The sequence below is a fragment of the Panthera onca genome, chromosome F1 (genome assembly GCF_046562875.1).
Source record: "Panthera onca isolate mPanOnc1 chromosome F1, mPanOnc1 haplotype 2, whole genome shotgun sequence".
Classification (NCBI taxonomy): Eukaryota; Metazoa; Chordata; class Mammalia; order Carnivora; family Felidae; genus Panthera; species Panthera onca.
This window is the reverse complement of record NC_138355.1, coordinates 58,599,627-58,618,946: the sequence shown is the minus strand read 5'-3', so window position 1 is coordinate 58,618,946 and position 19,320 is coordinate 58,599,627. Positions and strand designations below refer to the sequence as shown.

Here is a 19,320-nt window from a genome sequence, read left to right as displayed (position 1 = left end):
ATAGTCAACCTCTTATGGTTGTTGGAAGGATTAAATGAGTTAATATATGTAACGTGCTTAGGATATACTTTGTCATGTATTCAGTGCTCCAAGGTGCTAGCTACTCCTATTTACCGAGTACCACGTGTGCCGGGAACAGAACTATGAACAAGGGAGACATAGTCCCTGTCAAGAAACTTTCTAGTGAGAGAGGTAGACAAATAAATGGATAAATTAAACAGTTAGAAGGGATAGAGGAGAGCAGGAGAGGACTCTATAGTTATCTAGGGTAGTTAGGGAAGATCTCTAAGGTGATATTTATGTTAAGACCTGAAGGATGAGAAGACTAGGGTGAGGACAAAAGGGTAGAGTGTATGGTCCAAAAGGAACCAGTTTGTTGGGTTCCAGGAACTGACGAAGATCAAAGTGACTAGACCACATGAGTGAAGGGAAGAGAGGGCTGTGTTGCCAAGGTCCTATCAGAGCTGGGTGACACGTTTGGAAACTTTGAAGTCATGTGTGTTCTAAGGAGAGTCACACTAGATTTCCAATCCAACAACTGGTTTTAAAACCCTCTATCCAGTCAGTCAGTCAGTCTGGCTGCTACTACCACCTGAGCCCAAGATCATCTCTTGCCTAGAAGACTTTCAAAATGACCCCCTTTCTTGTGCTCTTGTTCCCCTACAAGGAGATAAATCTCCATTCAACAGCAAGAAAGACTTTGTAAAATATGAGCAACCTCAGTTTAAAACCCTCCAGTGGTTTCCCTTTGCACTTAAAATGAAACGCATACTCCTTTCCAAGGTCTCTGAGGCCCCACAGGATCTGGCCCTTGCTTGCCTCACCTAAATCTTCCCTCACGTGCTTCCCTTTGTTTACTAAAGCTCAGTCACATTCTGTTACTTGAAAAACGCAAACTTACTCTCACCTCAATCTGTTGTTCTGCCTGTACTCGCTGCCTGGAATATTCTTTCGCCAGATACTCCTCATGGCATGCTCTTTCTCATTCACGTAGATGCTCCAGTGGAATCACCTGACCGCTGAGCCACACATGGCCTCTCACCCCCACCTCCAATCACTCTCTACATTGTACTCTGATTTTTTTTCCTTCACTGAATTTAGAACTAGCTGAGATAATCTTGTTTAGGTAATTTTTCATCTGTCTACAGCCACTAGAATGTCAGCTTCAAGAGAGACAGTATTTTGTATGTCATGTTGGCATACAGATTGTATTATCACTTTGAAGATCCCTAATGCAAATATGTCCAGGCATCCCCAAATCCTACACATTTAGGTCTAGTGCTACCAAAAAGCTAACATGAACGTCTAACGGTGATTTACCCAGGGTATAGACTCATGGTCCCTGGTGTCTAGAGATAATCCCAGTAGCTATACCAATTAGTCTGTCAATGAGTCGTGAAGCCCTCCATTAACCACCTCCAATGAGAAATATACTTTTTATTGATATAAAAATGTAAGACACTTCCCAGTCTTAGAAACTCATAGTCATGGTAAAGACATAAAACAGAAGCTTACGAATGTGATGTATTAAAAGCATAAATCCAGAGATGCATCTGACAATAGCAAAGTGACAGTTTGAGTCAATTCTTACCATCGAAAGCGTTTTTCTCTGTACAGAATTCTAGGCCAAAGATTACTTGGTGTCAGGACTTTTGAAGATATTATTTCACAATATTATTAATACTACAGTTGTTGTGTAGACGGCTCCTATAAATCTATTGCCCTTTTGTACAAAACTGACATTTCTCTTACTGCTTTAAGATCTTTTCATCTTCGTTATTTTGTGTTTTTCCACAATGTGAAATATTATCGTAAACATCTTTTTATCATTTGCTATTAATTGTGACTCTTTTATATGAAAATTAGTGCTTTTATTAGGGCAGAAAAATCATATCATTGTCTCTTTATAATCATCTCTTTTCTATTACCTCCTCTTGGGGCTCTGATTAGAGCTACGTTAAATCTCATTCCATTTTTCCTATCTCTTAATTTTTCTTTTGTTTCCACTCTACGTCTCACTGAGTTTAATTCTATATAATTATTTTTATATCTCTTCTTTAATTTACTTACTTTTTTCTTATGCTGGCCTTATCTGCCATGTAACCCATCCATGAAGTCTCCTGTGTCAATAGTTTTCATTTCTAAAAGTTATATTTGGTTCTTATTTGGATTTATCTGATAATTTTATTATAATCTTTTATTTCATGCTAATTTTTGTGAGTCCAAATTTTATTTCCATAAGCAATCTATACAAAATTATTTTAGGGGTGCTTGAGCGGCTCAGTTAACCATCCGTCTCTTTGTTTTGGCTCAGGTCATGATCTCACAGCTCATGGGATCGAGCCCCACATTGGGCTCTGTACTGATAGCCTGGATCCTGCTTGGGATTCTCTCTCTCCCTCTCTCTTTCTGCCCCTTCTCTGCTCACTCTCTATCCCTCTCTCTCTCTCAAAATAAATAAATAAACACTTTAAAAAATTATTTTATATTCTGCATCTGAAATCTTCAATGTCTGAATTGCTTTGGGTCTAAAAAATTGTCCTTTCTAATAACTCTTACTCATGGTGGCTTGTTTCCCTATGTGTTTGGTGATTCTGAAACATATGTTCTTTACTTGGTCTTATTATATGGTAATTAAGAGCACTTACTCTTAATGATTTCGTTTTCACAGCATTTTGTTGTTATTTTTGCTGTTGTTCAGAACCATTTGCTTATGCTGAGAATCAGTCAGTGTTACTGGACCCTGACCTGGAACCCTTTCCCTCCATTTGGAGTCCAAAACATTCTGTCTTAACTCTCCCATCATTCTGCTGGCCCAAAGCTTAGTATTCCAATGTTGGCATTTGCCCTTTGAGTAAGCCCACATGACATTTTCTTACCATTCATTGTCCACCTTTAACTGGTTTTTTGGTCGGTTTGTTTGTTTATTAGGTTATTTTTGGAGGGTGTTGGGAGAAATTAAGCCATGAGTCTGTCTCATTTTGTGTGTTCCCTGTGTAGACCATTGACAGGTTTTGTTCTAAACTATCTTTTCAAGGACTTTTGCAAAGCAAACAGCCTTGGAAGCTATAGGTGCCCTCTCCATCTAAGGCAGAGAGAAGATTTATCCAGAATATTAAACCTAATTTCTCCCTCCAGGGCAAAAGCCAAGCAAGTTTGCTAATAGCCCTTTTAAAAGATTGGGTTTTCCTAATCTGTGCATTCCTCAACTATGATATAACCCCACTGCACACTGAGCATCCACCTGGGCTTCTCCACCACACCATGAGGCTTGCAGGATGAGGGAACTTAGCAGAACACAAGGCTCATACTGCCTGCTGTGTTGTAAGTAGTAATGTCCATTGTCTCTGATCCAGGTATCTCATGTCTTCTACCAGCGTCCATGAAACTGTGACAGGCAACTTGTCAGCTTGAAAGCAGGGTAAAGTCTCAGACTCTTCACAATTCTTGACAGTGTGAAAGACATGGTGAAGTTTCCTCTTTTTCCTGTGAAGCTAGCCATTTATTAAAAGGTATGACTAGATTGTAGCGAAGGCCCCTTTAATATTTCATCTAGCAGCTTGCCAGAAGTAAAAATGGGATATCTTATTTATATTCATGACTTCCATGGCCAACAATAAAATTGTGTTCGATGAAATACTCCATGAATGAAGGCAAAAATCATAAAATGATAAAAATCATAAAATGATAAAATGATAGCAAAACCATAGCATGACAGATTTAATTAAACAACTCATTAATTATGGAACATTCACTCTTGTCAGCATTTGTTTTACAGGAAAACAGCATTATGCTTACATTTAATTTATGATATTCAACTATATGTGTCTGGTCAAAGAGAAAAGTCAACTTAGGCAATGTGAGTAATTTTACTAACTGTTCAAGTTCAGAGTCCCCACTCCAGAGTGAGCTTGAGAAAGGAGACATTTCAATCTTTAGCTCCTCAATTGGTCCCATTCACAAAGGCCAACTCTCTACCATGAGTGGGATATTTATAGATCAAGGGACAAATTTTTCAAAAAACAACAGGCCTTCACCTAACATTCGAGGCCCAGGGGAAGACTACAAATGGAGACCTGTAAACCATATGTCTAACACTTAAGAGTTACAAATCAAGTAAAGAAAGAGTTAAGTAAAAAAAATTTCTAACCTCCGAACTTTGCAAATTATACCTTCATATTGACAAAAGTTAAAACATAAACGTGAATAAAGCTATGGCTTTTATGACTGAAAGTTGGCAAAACATCAAAGACAACAGAACTTAATTATTATTATGCACGTAGGGGTATCCTGTTTATGGGCTGGTGATGTCTGGATGAGTAATAAAGCAAAGGCATACACAACTCATAAAGTATTATGTATTTATCCCATAAAAATTTATTATTCTTTCCTTTGTTTCAGTGAAATCACTAATTATATTGTTACAAACAAGATTTTCAAAAAAATGTTTTGTTTTAGTATGTATTGTTCTAGTACAAAGTAAAATATAAATATATACAAAGTAAAATAAATAAATAAATATATACAAAGTATATAAAAATATAAATTAAAGTATGCAAAAAAGGTCAAAGTTATTTGTGTCTACCTTTATAAAAATTATCCTATTATTTTCAAAGTTACCCATTAAAATTAAAAGGCAAAATATAAATTATAATTCATCTTTATGTAAACTCTGCACCAAAATATTTAAATGGAGCTGAAAAGATTTGAACACTTAATTAAATCATTACTTTTTTAAATAGAAAGACCACTCACATTTCAAGCATTCAGTGTTACCTAGCTGCCTATGCAAATCTCATTTGATGCACATTATATCTACGCCTACATTTTACAATGTTAAGATCAAAAGAAATGCTTCAGAATGCCAACATGTTTCTCAGCTACTATGCCCAACTGGTGCAAATACCACACTAATTCTGAAATATCTCCAGAACCATAACTTGGGACAGGAAGGGAAGCAATACTGTGGACACGCAGCACTACTGAGAAACAATACTTCTTTGTTCAAGATTCCCTCGCATCCCTGCATAATCCCAACCAGTATGTCCCTTACCAAGCACTCCCTTAGCTGACTCCAAGCCTGGGGGTGAAGGATTGGGAGGGGGTGGAATCTTCTCTTCCTTCTCCTAACCGCTCTGAGTCTGGCTTGTGTTCTCACTTTCCTGGCCAGCTCCAGGGGTTGAACCACAAAATGCAGATTGTGTAATTTCAGTAATTCTGCATATAAGCTAAATGCTCCAGTGTTTACATTGACGACTGGCCTTGCACAATGTAAAGATGAACCGTAAGATGCATACTCATAATTTCACATTTTAAATGTATTTACTCGGGGCAACATTAAAGGGCAAACTAAAAACACCACTGCAGGTCAAGAGAGAGGGACACACCGGCTGAAGGAAACGATATCTTCATGTGTATCTTTCACAGCCCTTCTTCCTGCTTTTTTGTAAAGGGGGCATTTTTACTTTGCTCTTGGCCCTGCAAATTATGCAGCCAGCCCTGGTTATGGATCACGCTGGACCCACACTGAGCTTTGGATCCCAAGTGATAGAAGCTGTCATGCATTTGTAATGTCTTTATTTACCTTATTTGTTCTTTACTCTGTGATTTTTAGGGAGGTGGTCTAAAATACATGCCTCAGATCAGGTTCTTCCTCATGCCCAGGACCAAGGGCAGGGCTAAGTAAGGCCCCTAAACCCAGACCAATTTTTACTGCTGGACACAGCAAGCAACTTTTTCCAAGGCTGGAGGAAAATCGGCCTGTGGTGGTGATACTATGAGAAAATAAAAGGATGCACAACTCGAGACAAAACGAGATTTTACTATTTTCATTTTTCCTCTGCCTTAGAATCTAATCTCTCATAAGATGGGCTCCACCTACAGAAACTGTTTTGACTCCATTGAACTCTGGTAGAAGTTTTGGAACAAGTATGTGTGTATAAACACAACCACTGAAGTTTCCTATAAAATGTTTTTTCTGCTTCTTTTTTTAAACTCTGTTTTGGACATTAGTAAGACTGGCTCTTCTCGAAGGATGTATATAATGTCTGTATTCATATCCCTCATGGCACATAGCACAGTGACTTATATGAAGCATAATATAAACTCATTGAATGAACTTTAAGTTTATTTATTTGCTGATTAGAATATTAATATAGTCAATCATGAGAGTTTTAAGTTTTAGAACACATTACCTCTAACAAGACTAGCTCAAATATTTCTGAAGAATTGAAGAAGGTACATATCGCACGCGTTTGTGAATTTTATCTTTACCTGCACCCCATATCACCCTCCCACCCGCCAAACTTCCCTGAAAAAAGTTACAAGTAGAAAAACAGCCCACTAAAAAGGCAATTGAGTCTTCAGGTTACAAGGCTCCACAGGCAATTATTGAGGCCTGGAAATTAAATTTGACACCCCTAGCTCTAAATGTGTCCTTCACACCTAAGGCATCGCTGAAGTTAAATAACAGTCCAATAGGGATATATTGTTGGTTGCATTTTTTAAAATATGCCATTGTTCTTTTCTTAATTTCTCTGTCCATGTTTTTTTTTAAAAGCCATCTATCATTTCCTTTTCAAATTACTTGAAAACATACTCTCTCGCTTCCCCTACGTACGTTTCAGGCACGCTGGCCCCTAGGATTAAATTTGCGTGTACCTTTTTAGGATTCCAAGGGAATGTGTGAAAGGACCTGGCCCTATTCTTCTGGACATCTGTTCAAATTCCAGGCAGCAGGGACAAAGGGGCTCCTTTTTTGAATGGTTGCTTGGCAACACCTTATTTCCAAATACGCCAATCCCTGGGTAGATACAGAGCTGTGTCCTACATCCAAACATCATTCAATACCCTACCCACCAGAGGAGTGTTCCACTAGTTCAAAGTCAAGTTCCTGATTCAGCCTGCCTTAAGACCCTGTTGTGCACTGGCCATTGTTGTCAAAAGGACCTGACTTCCCCCTCTGAATTCCCATCAGAGAAATAATGGAAGGCGTTTGACTGTTTGCCTATTTGCACTCCAACGTCTCACGAGCTCTTAAGGGAAATGGGAGCAAATGATGGATGACATATTAAAGGAGACGGATGATGAGTAAATGAGAATGTCAGCTAGGTTTTCATACTCTACAGGGCATGGTAAATGTAGTGTTTTGTTTGCATTTTTTTAAAGCATATCCGTCTGTTGAGGTTCAGAAATTGATGCATGAACCTCTAGGCACTATGTTCATGTTTTTGAGGTCAGGTTGATGAAATTGAACGGGACTTCAGATTTAGTGTTAAGAGCCATGAGGGCCAAACTTACACTCTTTAAATCTGTCACGTTTAGCAACTATCAGCAGAAAAATGAACTTTCAGTTGTCTCATTGAGACAATTAACTTGTTTTCACTGCCCTTCCTCCAACCCGCCAAATCCTATCTACTCTTCAGTCTTCTCCCCAAAATCTTCCCAGAATGCTGCAGAGCAATCTTCCCCCTTCTACACTTCCATCATTTGTTTTCTACAACGCTTAATAGAAATTCATCTTTGATGTCTTGCTTCGACTCTTATTTTACTTAGATTGCTTGACACTTTTAACCATTTAACCTTTTATATATTCATGCTTTGTTTCTTCGATCAAATTCTTAGCTCTTCAAGTTCTACCACAATACTTCAGTAACTTACCATTATCTGACATTAACATATTTTATATTTATTTGTTCATAACCTTTCTCGCTAGAATGCCAGTTCTAAATTGGCAATGACTTTATCTTTTTCTCTGTATCTTCAGAAACATCAAAAACAGTGCCTAGCAAACAAAGGAGACCCAATGGATGTGTTTAAAATGGGAGAATGAATAAACGAATGGATGGATAATTTATTTTAACCTTTACTTTAAAATATAACATTTTTAGCATTTGCTTTAACAAAGTTAATCAAAACCTTCTTGGTGGCTCAAAGTCTGGGCTTTGTAGTCAGACAGGTATGGATTCAAAACCACCCTTCTTCTTTAAAATAGGGTTAATATCAACTTCATAAAGCATTAAATAGGACATAGTCAATAGAATTCCTGACATGCCATAGCTGTTCAACAGTCCATTGTACAAACCTATATTGATCACTTCCAGTGTTGAGAACACAACATTGGGGGGGGGAAAAAACACTAGTGTTCTATTAATGCTGCTATTATAATTAGCTACTGTCTGGAGACCAGTTTATTCTTGAATTTCTGACTGTGATTTTCAGGTAGGTCATTCCAACATGGGTCTAAAATTCCATGTTAGAATTAGCAGAAAGACCAGGACTAGAAGAGATGCATTTCGTGGCACCGATTAGATGAACTGGAACACTGGCGAGAGATTACAATATTAAGGAAAAAATCTGGACCAGATGGCATATTGGAAGGACAGGACGGGTAGATGGAGCAGCAGCGATGTGTCCAGTTCAGAATAACAGAATGCCCACGTTCCTGAGCAGATCTGGTGGTAGAATTAAGTAAGAAATATGGGGAATGAATATGTTAAGGGAAAGTATCAGGAAAAGCAGAAGACCAATAGAGGAAGAAAAATAAAGATCATGAGACAGAAGAATTTAAACGCTCGTGACCTCAGATAAATACATACGTACATACATACATACCTGTAACCTGAGAATACCAATATGATCCCCTCAACAGGTGACTCTGACACAGACAGGAACTTCCTCATCTGATACAATTGGTATTTCTCAATCAAAAAAAAAAAAAGAGGAAATTAAAGTAAAAAAAATTACTTTAATTTTATTTTAGAATTTTACTATAACTAAAAGATATAAATGCACTGGTCTTTGAAATAGGATTAAGAGCTTTTATTTGAGTATGAATCTATTGTTATTGCCCAGATTCTTTCTTGTATAGACCACATAACACATTTATAATATATGGGCTATAATTTCAAGTTTGGCTTTCTTCAAAGTGGAACAAGAATTTAAGACAATTGTAAGTTAATGCATAAAAATTTTTCAAGTTTTTTTAAAACTTTCTCTCTGGGGCACTGGGGTGGCGTGGTCGGTTAAGCATCTGATTCTTGGTTCTGGTTCAGGTCATGATCTCGCAGTTTTGTGGGTTCAGGCCCTGCATCCAGTTCTGCACTGGCAGCATGGAGATCCCTTAGGATTCTCTGTCTCCTCTCTCTCTGCCCCTCACCAAGCACACTGTCTCTGTCACTCTCAAAATAAATAAATTTTTAAAAATTAAAAAAAAAAACAAAAATAGAAACAAAGTTTCTTTCCAAAACCGTATTTCACATACATCAACTGGATAGAGATATTTTGGCCCCCGTTTTCATCAAGTCTTTCTGAAATATTCAATCCAAATTTTACAGAAGCAATAATCTCAATCTTTTGCATTGTACTTCATTGGGTTGCATAAAAGTTCATTAAATTGCATAATCACCATAACAAGTGTAACTTGTATAAAATCATTTTTGAAAAGAAACAAGACTAAGCTCTGGTCACTATTTGGCAGGAGTGGTGGGAGCTCCTTGAGGTTGGTTGTATGCTCGTGAGTAGCCTACTAGCTGTGAGCTTGGTCTATTGTTGACATTAGTCATCTTGCTTAGCAGAAAGAGAAAGAGTGTCAGTTTATCTAATAAGTTAGTTAAAGGGAGGTTTATTAACAAGTCCTCCATTCCACCTGGTGTCATGTAAATTGGTCCTACACCAACTCAAATTGAATAAAAAGAAACAGCAAACAAGAAAGTGTATCAAATTTAAGAGCTACTAATTATCACCTTGCCTCAGGTGTGCCCAAATGTCTTAGCTCAGCCCTATATGAAGCTAAGCGCCAGGGGAAAGACTAAGGTCAAATGCACCATGGAAGGACATTGAGAGCTGAAGTAACATCTTTATTCTGGGCTCAGGGCTTAACATATTTATTCTGAAGAAAGATCTAGTTTCAGGAAGGCTGTGTGAAGTAGATAATGAATAATACTCTGCCAACAGGAGCAAATGTAGACAGGGGTAAGAAATTATGAGTAGGACCGCAAACCGACCTATGGCTTTCATTGAGTTTTGTGGGTTTATGTGGCATATTCTCCCTGAGAGTCTCATTGTTTGTCACTTGCTTGGAAATAACACAACGGACGCGCCATTAGGCAAAACAAATACAACTGTGATGAATTGTGTATGAATTGTAATGAGTTGTGAATGCAATGAAAAATTACTAAAAAATGTTTGGCTACCTCTATACCTGAAAAACAAATTATAGTTTGGAGAGACTGAGTCTTTTAATAGATAACTGTCTCAATATTCTTGGAGATAGTTGAATTGGTGACTACCCCACTTCCCTCCCTAGGACTATCGATTTCTCTCACCAACAGTAATTCTAGTGAAATTAGCTAAACACTTGCATTGTTACACTCAGCAACAAATTCCAGCTCTCTAACCAATCAGGTGATGAGCATGGATGAGACAAAATGAAAGGAATTTACAAAATGGAAAAATCAATGTTCTCAATTCTCCCTCTTTCAGTGAAAACATACTGGTCCATCCTAAAAACCTAAGTAGGGTATTGTTTTCTTCATTTCCCTTCTCTTAGGAATTGTAGCTTGCTTGGTATTCATCATCAGGGGATATAATATATATTATTCCTTCTAAGTAAATGGATAGGTGGGTGAAAATCAAGATTTGAGAATCTAAAACCTCGACAAACCTCAGGACAAATTCATCCTTTTATAGCCTTGGACAAATAATCATCTGAACCAGATTTTCACGTGTTCCATCCATCAAGAACTCACCTCAGGGAACACAGTTTTCAAGTCAAGCACCCAGTGTCAGTAATTCACTTCTGAAAGTCAGACAAAATCAAGGGCAGACTCACTCCAGTAAACACACTCTGAATGCCAACAAGTCAGCAATAGTCTCACCCAAATAAGCATGCTTCCATAGGCAATGTCAATCCACTTAGGTCTCTGGAAGTCCAACAGATTCTGAACCCCATGTTTCTCAGAAACCTATATGAGATAAGCAGTCTGCTGAGTGGTGCTCTCATTTTCCTGTGACCCAGTGGTGACACAAGCATAATAATAACAATAACCCTTTTGACATACATTATTATTTCACTTGAAGCTAACAACCTATGTAGTAAGTATTATTCCTTTGGGATTTACTGATGCACGTAAGTAATTTTTTCTTTCACTTAAGCCTTACAAATGCATTGTTAAGTAAGTACAGTCTTTCGTTTTACAGTTAAATATATAAAGCTCAGAAAGATTAGAGGCAGGACTGAAACCTAGGCCTTCTAACAGTCAAGTCATGATCTTTTCTCTCCAGCAGGGTAATGGTGAGAGAAACTCCCATCAAAAGAACCAGGTAAGCAAGAGCTGGAAATTTGGCCTTCTGTATTTCTCTGGGTTTTCTCACACAAAGCTTGCTAAAAATTTCAATATCCATCCACACCCAAGAAAATAACAAATTCGCTTTCGTTACACTTGTAACATTGAAGATGATTTTCAACAATTAATACAAGGGGTGCCTGGGTGGCTCAGTTGGTTGAGCGTCTCTTGGTTGACCGACTCTTGGTTTCATCTCAGGTCATGATCTCACAGTTCATGGGTTCGAGCCTCTCATCGGGCTCCACGCTGACAGTGCAGGGACTACTTGGGATTCTCTTTCTCTCCCTCTCCCTCTGCCTTCCTCTGCTCACACACACACACACACACACACACACACTCTCAAAATAAATAAATAAATAAATATGTTCTTAGACTTCTGTGCTCTTATAGTCTGAAATAAAGTAAAATAATGAACCCTGATGGAGAGCATTAGAGAAAAGTACTTGATTTTGCAATTTTTCGAATTTATGCTGGGCTTACCAGCAATGAATTTCTGTGGAGACCATCTTCTGTGGTATTGAAGGAAGCAATACATCTTCTTTCATTTAAAATTTTTCAGTTCTGATTTGGTTGATCTTTTTCATCTTTTACCCTGAAAAATTTTAACTTTATAGCAAAGGAGAGAAAATGAAATAATGGATGGCATGGAGCCATCACCCAGCTGCAGCAGTTACCAAATCACGGCCAGCTTTCTCCTGCATTTCACCCAGTTCCCTGCCCCCGCAGGGTTCTGAGACAAATAAGCATCATGCTATTTCTTTTATAAATATTTTAGCAAGTCCTCCCAGAAAGTAATGACTCTTTTCACACATACACATGATCACATCTTAAAAAAAACTAATGGTTCTTTAATATCAAATATACAACCATTGGCTCAACAAGAATGCGAATAGTAAGATCAAAACTATGATTGATCGTCCAAAATATGAAATAGGCTTAACTTTTCGGCAGCTCTGTTCCTCTTCAAACTGTATCTCACTTGGAACGTCCAGTAAACCTGTGCTTGAAAGCCATTTAGACAGCTCTTCTCCTGCTTGTGCCAGAGGCTCTGGGCATGGTTCGGTTCTTATGTTTCCTTTTCCTTTCAGTTTCTAGGGGTGGCTTTTTTAATTTAATTTTATTGCGAAACCATGTGAGATATTATATGGTTTCAGTATCAGATCTACAAAACAAGGTAGATGGTGAGAAGTTGAGTTTCTGTCCCTGTGACTTCACCTTATTTTCCACCTCCCCCTTCACTAATCATTTTTAAAAGGTTTACATTTCCCTTTGTGTTTTTATTTTTTTTTATTTATTTTTATTTTTATTTTTTTTTAGCAGTTTTTTTTTTTTAACATTTATTTATTTTTGAGACAGAGAGAGACAGAGCATGAACGGGGGAGGGGCAGAGAGAGAGGGAGACACAGAATCGGAAGCAGGCTCCAGGCTCTAAGCCATCAGCCCAGAGCCTGACGCGGGGCTCGAACTCACGGACCGAGAGATCGTGACCTGAGCCGAAGTCGGAAGCTCAACCGACTGAGCCACCCAGGCGCCCCTCCCTTTGTGTTTTTAAATGTAAGAGCATTGACCCATTTGCCTCCATTTTTTCTAAATGGTGTATACTTTATGTACTTTTCTCTATTCTGCATATTTTACTTAGTAATATTTCTTAGTGATCCCCAACAGTAATATATTGAGGTATGGCCTATCCAGCTTACAGCACAATACTCTTCATGTGGATGTCCCATTATTTTTCAAGATGTCTCCTGTTGCTATAGTGCCTAGGGTTTTACTTTTTAACTAAAAATTTGTTTTGAAAATCAAATTCAAAAAACAAATTCTACAACTTTAGCATGTTTTTTCAAAGTTCTCAATAAGGCATATTTTCTCTGCAATCGTCCAAAATGTATATACATAAAACAACATATAAATAAATAATAAATAAATGTAAATATATATATATATATAATAGAAATTAAAGAGGCATATATAAACATTTATATTACCATTGCTGAAAAGACATAGAAAGACTTCAAAATTTGCTATCAATTTATTGGAAAGAGTAAGAGCATCTCAACATTTCCTTCCCAAGCTGCTTTTCTTTCTCCAAAAACCTTCTGATTTGGGGTCTAAGTGAATTCCAACATGGAAAAATTTTTAAATATGATTAAAGCCTTTTGGGAAACCAACACGTTTACTGCTGTTTGCACACTTCGGATTGTTCTTACTGTCATCTCCGGGCTTAAATCTAGAAGAAACTATTACTGTAACAACTGTAGGACTTTGAGCCCAGGATGTCTGGCTTTGCCATATGTTTTCCTAACATTTACCTCCGCTCTCCTTCTCACTCTTATATAATTATATTCATAAACAATAAGTAAGCAAACGTAATACCTAGCAAACATGCCTATTGTACATGAATTTCTAAATGAATATCCAATAAATTGTAATGAGAGCCCTATCCATGTTCCTAGCTTCTTATATGTATTGTTTTGGCACTAACTACTTCTATTCCTTGCTCTTAACAGAAATAAATATATCATTATTGACAATACAGGGATAGAATTTAAATTGAGTCCAACATAGGACTTTTTTTAACTGTTTATTTTGAAATGATGATATATTCACAGAAAGTTACGAGAACATTTTACAGGAAGTTCTCACATACCCTTCAACCTGGTTTCCTTCAATAGTAACTTCTTACCAAATTAGCACAGTATCACAACCAAGAAAACGACAATGACACAATCTAAGGAGCTTATTCAAATTTTACAAGTTTTATACGCCTTCATGCACTAATTTGTGGGTGTGGGTGCACAGTAGCTGTGCATTTATTTATTCTGTGCAGTTTTATCAGTGTATAGAATCACGTAACCATCACCACAAATCAAGACACAGTACAGTTCTATCTCCAGAGATCCCTCATCTTAACCCTTTGCAGCCAACCTCCAGACCCTTCTCCCATTCCTGACCTCTGTCAACCATTTAATCTCTTTTCTGGCTCTACAATTCTTGTTATTTCAGGAGTGCTGTGTAAATGGGACCATACGATACAACGTTTTGAACTTAGCTTTTTAAACTCACCCTAGTTTCCTTAGGATGGATCCCAGTTTTTGCCTGTATTAATAATTTTATTGCTACATAGCCTTCCTGATATAGAGGCATCATCGCTTAACTACCTACCTGTGAAGGAATTGGGGTTGTTTTCAGTTGGGGGCTATTACCAGTAGAGCTTCTGTGAACATTCATGCACAAGTTTTTGCATTAACATTAGTTTTCAGTTCTCTGGGATAAATGCCCAAGGCTGTAATGGCTGAACTGTATGGCAAGTGCATACAGAGTTTCTAAAGAAATTGCCAAACTATTTTCCAGAGCTGTGCCATTTTCATTTCCATCGGCAATGTGTGAGCAACCCACTCACCCATGCATTCTTATGAACATTTGGTGTGGTCACTATTTTTATTTTAACCACTGACAGGTATGTAAGGATATCTCATGGTTTTAATTTTCATTTCCCTAGTAGCTAAATGATGCTGAATATCTTTTCATGTACTTATCTACCACCTGTATGTCCTTTTTTGTGTGAAGTGTCTGTTCATGTCCTTTGCTCATTCTCCGATGGAATGTTTATGCTATTACTGAGTTTTGAGAGCTCTTTACATAATCTAGATACAAGACCTTTGTTGGATATGTGGTTTACAAAGGTTTTCCCCCAAATGTGTAGCTTGTTTTTCTCATCCTCTTCACTGGGTCTTTTACAGAGTTAAAGTTTTAATTTTGATGAGATCCAATTTCCCAGTTTTTTCTTTTTATGGATTGTGCTTTTAGTCAAGTCTAAAAACCCTTCACTTAACCCTAGATCCCAAAGATTCTCTACTATGTTTTTTTTTTTTCCTAAAAGTTGCATAGTTTCAAATTTTACAACTAAAGTCTCCACGACTTTTTATTTAACCCTTATAGAAGATATCAGTAAAAACTCAGAAATATATGCCTGGAGCTAGAAAGTGGGAATTGAAGTGATATATTCTCCAGAGATTTGGTGCTTTTTCTAATAACCAGAAATGAAGGTGTCATATCATAAACTTTTTTATGAACTAACCAAACTTTCACCTTGTTAACTATTTGCTAGTCACAGTTCTAATAGCAACTAGACATAAAGAAAAATACTTAAAAGGATTACTAGTTAAATAGTTAAGCTTGCCACAATCTTGTCTAACCTGATGATTGAAAATACTAATGGTTAAAAAAAAAAGAAAATACTTCTTCAAAAATTGTTTTTCAATTCCTTATTTTTGATGTCATATCAAGCAGCTCTCATTCCAAATCACAACTCTAGGTATGCCATCTTGATTCTGGAGACTAACACCAACGTTTAATTATAATCTTGTTATATACAGGAGATATTCACAACAGGCAAAGGTCAATGACATGGACCTTCTGTGAAGTCTCTTTGACTTCTCTTGTTTAAACAATAATTCATATATATGAACTGCCCCCTTGAGAAAACACTAATGATCCCTCACAAGGCAGGATCCCACCGGGGAAAGGGGTGAGGCACTCAGGGAAAGTGTACAAACTCAAGTTTTACCCTGATGACAAGTTTAGACAATTGGGAAGCATTGAGAGGAGAAATCTGGGTCAGCCCCAAGTGCCTTGTGAAACCGGGGTGAATGCCAGTTAACCACATGCATTTGTAGCTGATGTTTCTCTGGTGACATTTCATCCTGAAAGAATGGAAAACAAGGCAAAGAAGCCCAAAGCAGAGATAAGATAATATTTCTCTTGAAAAACAAAGAGCACCAGCAAATGAAGAGAAATCCTATTTTTCATTTAGGTGGGAGAATGGCGCTTAGTAAGATCTTTTCTGACTCATGTTTGAGAACACTTAGGAGATTTGCCCTTTCTTAGGAAAGGACATAAATATTTTTGGAACATGAAGCTTCATGTTTAAAATAATAACAATAACAACAACAATAAGAAAAAGGCCATTTTGTTTCAGAAGTGTATTTAACCCTTCGCTATGTTTTAAAATGCATGAGGCCACATCTCAGGAATGCAGGTTACGATTTTGATTGCTCAGTCTCATTAGCAAAAGACATCTCTCCAGCGATTAAATCCAGCCTAAAGGAAACTACTATGAAATACCACCAGGTTGGGCTTTGATCCAAATAAAGGAAAAATAAGAAAACAAAATGTTAAAACCCCGTGAAGTGCTTTGAAGATGGCTTTTCATTTCTATTATTTCTATTATTTCATTTCTATTATGAATAAGGCCAATCTCAAAATGTTGTATTATTTTTATGGACCTGTAGCCCTGAATTAGGGATAGGAGATGGTTTACTTGGGTCACTAGTATATGTGTGATTAGATCAGCATAGAAATGAATGCTACCCACTCTTTTGAATGCATGTTATCTATACATTTCAGCCAATAAGCATCACATGTTCAAGTGTTTTTCTACCACTTTCTTACTCCTCGAGGACAGTGCTTATTCCAACAAAATGCCCCAAATGACCTTTGTGGTAGATTCCATTTTCCAAAGTGGGCAAAACAGTATCTTCTATCCCATATCCTTTTCTGACAACTGAATATTGATATCAAGAGATGGAGTCTATGCTCCCTCCTTTTGAAACTGGATGCAGTGTGCTATGGGGTGCCTGGGTGGCTCAGGCGGTTAAGCGACCGACTTTGGCTCAGGTCATCATCTCATGGTTCATGATTTTGAGTCCTGTGTCAGACTCTGTGCGGACAGCTCAGAGACTGGAGCCTGCTTCAGATGCTGTGTCTCCCTCTCTCTCTGCTCCTCTCCCACTCATGCTCTGTCTCTCTCTCTCTCTCTCAAAAATAAATAAACACTTAAAAAAATAATAATTCTCCCTCTTTCAGCAGCCATGCTTATCATCTGGCTGTCCTGAGGCTACCATGATGTGAGGCAATCCAAACTAACTTGTCTGGGCATACCATGTGGAGAAGCTCTAAGAATCCATGAAAAGAGATCAAGCCACTGTCCCCCCCGCCCCCCACCCCGCCAGCTTCTTAGCATCCCTTTCCCCCACTTTCTGGCTGTAGTCAATATCTGCCTGTGATCATGTGAGATACCCTGAGCCAGAACCACCCCATCAAGCCATCAAGCCCCTCCCAAATTTCTGGCCCACAGAAACCACCAGATATATATATATAGATATAGATATAGATATATTTAAGCTAAATACTAAGTTTTGGGGTGTTTGCTGACTTGTTAATTTAATCGAATAGCTTGTTAACTTGGTTAATGAGAAATATTGAGCCAGCATATAGATAGAAAAAGATTATGAGGGGCACCTGGGTGGCTCAGTCAGCTAAGCGTCTAACTTTGGCTCAGTTCTGATCTCACCATTCAGGAGTTCAAGCCCTGCATCAGGCCCTGTGTTGACAGCTTGGAGCCTGGAGCCTGCTTGCTTCAGATTCTGTGTCTCCCTCTCTCTCTGACCCTGTCCCGCTCACACTCTGTGTCTCTTTCTCTCTCAAAAACTAAATAAACATTAAAAGGAAAAGAAAAAGATTATGAGTAATGAGGATTTAATCAAAGATGTCAGGTCACTTCTCAGATCTTTTATTAGTCTTGTCTTTCTTTACTTTCCTAATGTGGCTATACTATTTCTCTGTGAGAGGAAAAAGAATTCATTTTATAATTTTGCCTCATAGGATTTTCTTCTCCCTCTTCAACTACATGAAGTGTTTCATTCTTGAAGCCTATCTCCAGCCCCTGGTCATCTTAGCCCTCTGGGGTTCATTCCACACTTCTCTACATGTCTCACTACAGCATTTACTTATCATCTAGAGTCTATCTTGTGTGTGTACATGTACATCCACATCTCCTCATCAAGTACATTATAAATTTTTCAGTGTCAAGAACCACATTTCACAGTTTTTAGACCTTCATATCCATTGAAATGTACATTGCGTTTTACAAAATTCCATGATTTATTTATCAGATACACTATTTTGATAGCTGTGATATTGTGACTTATAAAAAGAATTCTCTATTTGATCTTCCTTCCCATTCCTGGCACAAAGCTCCTAAAACCTTGGAATTTCCTACGCTGAGAGACAGAAAGGTGTCTTTTGTTATGTTAATGAGGTGACTTTTGGAAAGTACCTAAGGACGGATGCTGGTTGCCCCTGGATACAACCCTGTGTTTGGAAGATTGGAATTTTCAGTCCCACCCACTGGGCTCCCTGAAAGAGAGAAGAGCGGGAGATAGAGTTCAATCACCCATGGTCAAGCCTATGTAATGAGACCTACATAAAAACCCAAAAGTACAGGAACCCAGAGGGCTTCTGTGTTGATGAACGTGTGGAGGTTTTGAAAGAGTTGAGCACTTTGGAGAAGGTATAGAAGCTCTGGCCGCTTCCCACACACCTCGTCCTCTACATTTCTTCCATCTGGCTGTTCTTGAGTTTTATCCTTTTATAATAAAAGTATATAAATAAAGTAGAATAATAATAGGTAAAATTTTCCCTAGGTTCTGTTGAAATTTCTACCAAATTAATCAAACCCCCAAAGAAGGGGCATGGGAACCTCTGGTCTACAGCTGATGGGTCACGTGACAACCTGGACTTATACTTGGCATCTAATGGGGAGAGGGGAGGGGGGCAGTCCTGTAGACTGAGCCTCTAACCTGTGAGATCTGACGCTATCTCCAGGTATACAGTGGCAGAATTTAGTTGAGTTGTAGGATACCCCATTGCTGTTGGAGATTTGGTTAGTGGTATGGAAAAACACACACACATGAGAATTGGTGTTAGAATCATAATCACCGATCACTTTTTCCAGGCATCATAATGGGTGATCACCAATCAACTTGACCTAGTCATTTGAAGAGACAGATTTCTATACATAAACCTATGTATTTATAAAGGCAAAATAACTTATGGAAAAGTTACAATTAAAAAAAAACTGACAATGTAAGTGATGTCATTTTGGAGAAAAAATAGTATTTAAATAAGCTAATGC

The 19,320-nt window shown here is 37.8% G+C and overlaps 1 long non-coding RNA gene across 2 annotated transcripts in view; it reads right to left on the bottom strand.

Annotated features, from left to right (window-relative positions):
• The window catches only part of LOC144614912 (uncharacterized), a 39,437-nt gene that overhangs the window by 17,988 nt on the left and 2,129 nt on the right, over positions 1 to 19,320 (bottom strand). For both annotated transcript variants that reach the window (XR_013553216.2, XR_013553215.2), the window contains exons 2-4: positions 12,287 to 12,507; positions 11,826 to 11,951; positions 8,614 to 8,699 (exon numbers count right to left, since the gene is read on the bottom strand). This is a non-coding gene — a long non-coding RNA (uncharacterized LOC144614912). The remainder of the gene's footprint in view (positions 1 to 8,613; positions 8,700 to 11,825; positions 11,952 to 12,286; positions 12,508 to 19,320) is intronic.